This window comes from Macrobrachium rosenbergii, chromosome 40 (genome assembly GCF_040412425.1).
Source record: "Macrobrachium rosenbergii isolate ZJJX-2024 chromosome 40, ASM4041242v1, whole genome shotgun sequence".
In the NCBI taxonomy this organism is placed as follows: Eukaryota; Metazoa; Arthropoda; class Malacostraca; order Decapoda; family Palaemonidae; genus Macrobrachium; species Macrobrachium rosenbergii.
The window spans coordinates 15,762,642-15,765,900 of NC_089780.1; the positions used below are offsets into that span (position 1 = coordinate 15,762,642).

General features: G+C 36.6%; 1 protein-coding gene across 1 annotated transcript in view; it reads left to right on the forward strand.

Moving 5' to 3' along the window:
* The first annotated feature begins 129 nt into the window (after nt 1-129).
* Nucleotides 130-3,259, forward strand: part of NC2beta (negative cofactor 2beta) — a 45,007-nt gene continuing 41,877 nt past the window's right edge. The window contains exon 1 of the mRNA XM_067083208.1: nt 130-270. The gene's annotated coding sequence lies outside the window, so the exon portion shown is untranslated. The remainder of the gene's footprint in view (nt 271-3,259) is intronic.

Genomic DNA, 3,259 nt, shown 5'->3' on the forward strand with positions numbered 1-3,259 from the left:
AAGTAACATACAAATATACGTTCCATATTGCATGTCTAAAATTCACTTGAAAAAAATAAATTTAGTTTCTGTAACCTCGAAACTTAGGACGTCACTCATTGGCGGGAAAAGTCATCTGACTCGCGTAGATGAAGACCAGAAGCGTAGAGTGCCTCATCACCAAGGGTGTCGCTCATTGAAGAGCTAAAGCTAATGTTTTGATATATATAGTGACATTGCTTAACATCAACAGAAAACCGTTATGTATTTGGATACGACGAAAGAGAGACTGTAAGTACAAATATTGTATAGATGTGCATGACCCTGTTGCATTAAGCCTATGTTCCCCAAAATCTCCAAGATCAACGGAACATTGAGGTGGCTCTCGTAAATCCCGTAAGAATAATAAGCTTCTGTTTGACGACAATCCATTCACAAACAAAATACTGAGAGAGAGAGAGAGAGAGAGAGAGAGAGAGAGAGAGAGAGAGAGAGAGAGAGAGAGAATCTGTTTGCCGAGTTGTCTAGCCACCTTAGGCCTAATGTAGGCAATTTTCTTTACTTTGCACCATTGAAAATATAGTAATTTTGCATCAAAAGTTAGTTTGACCTAAAGATCCTGACTGAATTAGGTGAAATGAATTATATATAAAATATGCAAAGAATACATCCGCAGATCATAATGGTGATGTTACCAAAGAGTTTAGAGAACATTATTAGACCTATGATTACAAATGCCACTTAGACGAAAGTAGTAATAGTCACAAATGCTACTAGCCTTGGAAGTATAATAGAAACATCCTTTAATTTGGGGACATACTGCTACTGTATCAGAGTAAAACGGAAAATCTAGCTTAAATATGAAAATTCGTCAAAGACGTCAACAGCAGGCTTCATGCGCAGAGTATAAAGTTTCCAGCTAGTCTTTTTTGGATTTCAAATGAAAGAACTTGTTTACACGTTTGCTAGCCTCAATAATAATCTTACTTTCATTTTAAACAACGTGAAACAGAAAAAAGAGCCTTTTTATTTAGTTATTTCTGCAATGAAACCTACCAGCCATCCGCATGCATGCACGAGCACGCACGTACATATACGTATATACTGAAAAACACCGAGTTGTAACATAACTCCTCTTTGGCTGTTACAGACATGCTACATCTGTTTGAGTTACCCTTTCCTTTATAAGTGAGATATGAAGCCTTCCTCCTATCGCAGAAACATCAAGCAAATGATCTGGCTGTCTGTTATTCAGATTTGAATAACGTTTGCAGAACATATTCTTAATTTTTAATAGTCTTCCGTCACGTATAGGCTAATGTTGTGCATGACAATTTTACAGATGCAACTAGCATTTAACTGGAGTTGAGATTGAGATGGTTTGGGCATGTGGTAAGGATGAGTTAGGAAGATGGAGTGAATTATATATATATATATATATATATATATATATATATATATATATATATATATATATATATATATATATATATATACAGTAAGAGGAGGCCATAAAACAAAACCCAAAGATAAAAATAAAAATCAATTAGACAATGCTTAATAAATACTTAAATGAGAATAAAGGACATGAACTCTTCAGCAATTACAGCAGCAATAGAAGTAAAAGAACTCTCTGGAAACCCCAATAATGAGAAGACCACGACATGTCAAAGATGATTTACCAAAACATCGTCCCTAAAGTTGTCCTGTCTGAAAACTTTGCAGATAATTTGAAGTAATCTATTTGCAAAGGTGACTCAGATCACTGGAGGCTAGTCAGCCATTTTCCTTTCGTGCAAATTACATCTTTTTATTATTATTTATCAACAATATGAATAATTTTCTTTCTGTTGTGTAAACATTCCATTAAAGAACGGTACGACAGTGGAACTATAAATGATTTTAGAATAAAGCGTTAAGAAGAATATTAGAAGTCCAGTGGCATATGTTGGTGAAATAATAATTATGAAAGGGAAGTGGAAATGGCTTGGACATGTCCTTCGTACAACCCCTGGGAGAATAGGAAGTGATAATGTCAGCTGGCTTTCTGTGGCCATCAGAAGAGTTGGAAGACCGTGGCCTAGACCTACTGGGATGTGAACTATGAGACGGGAGGCTGAAAATGAGGGAAGATTTGTGGAAGTGAAAGCACAGGAAATACGCGAATGGCGGAATTCCACAGAGGTCCTAAGCGTCGTATGATGTTGACGGCGATAATTATGATGATGACTGTTAACATGAACAAACATTCACGACGAACTAGCATGAGAGTTTTCACAAATAAAGCTACATAGGAACAGAGAGAAGTAAACAACAAAGAAATAAGGATAAAGTAACAAATAAACATTACCATACAAACACCAAAATACAAATCATATGAAAACTGTGACAAAGTTGCATTGCACTTACAAGTAGTACTTATGTCTAACGCTTGGTCTTCTCCACTTACAAGTGATACGAGATGATCCAACGGACGTTATAACCTACATTCGCCTTTTAGCTTCTCGGTTAAAGTTTTAATTTGGCTGCTTTCTCGATTTACTAGCCTAAAGGTCAATAGATGCGCCATAAACTACACATATGAAAGATATACGCAGTCATTAAAAGTCTAATTTCCATGTGATTTTTATGCGTTTGGTTCAAGTACATCAGTTTTATGTCTAACATGACAAGATCAAATGAAAACAGGTTTAATAATTTTGGCCAGAGTTTACATGGTTACACACTATTTCCAGATATGCTAATGAACAATGATTTCATGGAGCACTCATTTTCTTTACAGTTCCAGGCTTATTCTCCAGTTCATGTCAGCGCTGCAACTTCATTTCAGTGTTATTCCCTTTATTTATATCCCAATGAGTCTAATCTTGTGACATGCTCTCAGGCTTTCTGAGTCTAATCTTGTGGTGCCAACCTCTCAGGCTTTTCGAGTCTAATCTTGTGATGTCAATCTCTCAGGCTTTCTGAGTCTAGTCTTGTGGTGCCAATCACTCAGGCTTTCTGAATCTAATCTTGTGGTGCCAATCCCTCAGGCTTATTGAGTCTAATCTTGTGGTGCCAAACTCTCGGGCTTTTTGAGTCTAATCTCGTGCCAAGCTCTCAGGCTTCTTGTGTTGGAATGAAGGCTCTTGCTCTGACATACTTGCTCTGTCCTGCTTCAGGCTGTTACAGATTTCGCTTACTTTCTTGTACTTTATTTTAGCAATGATGCTTAAATTAGGAAACAGTTCATCATCATACACTCTTCTCTTCAACCAAGAAGGAACAATCAAAGCACAAA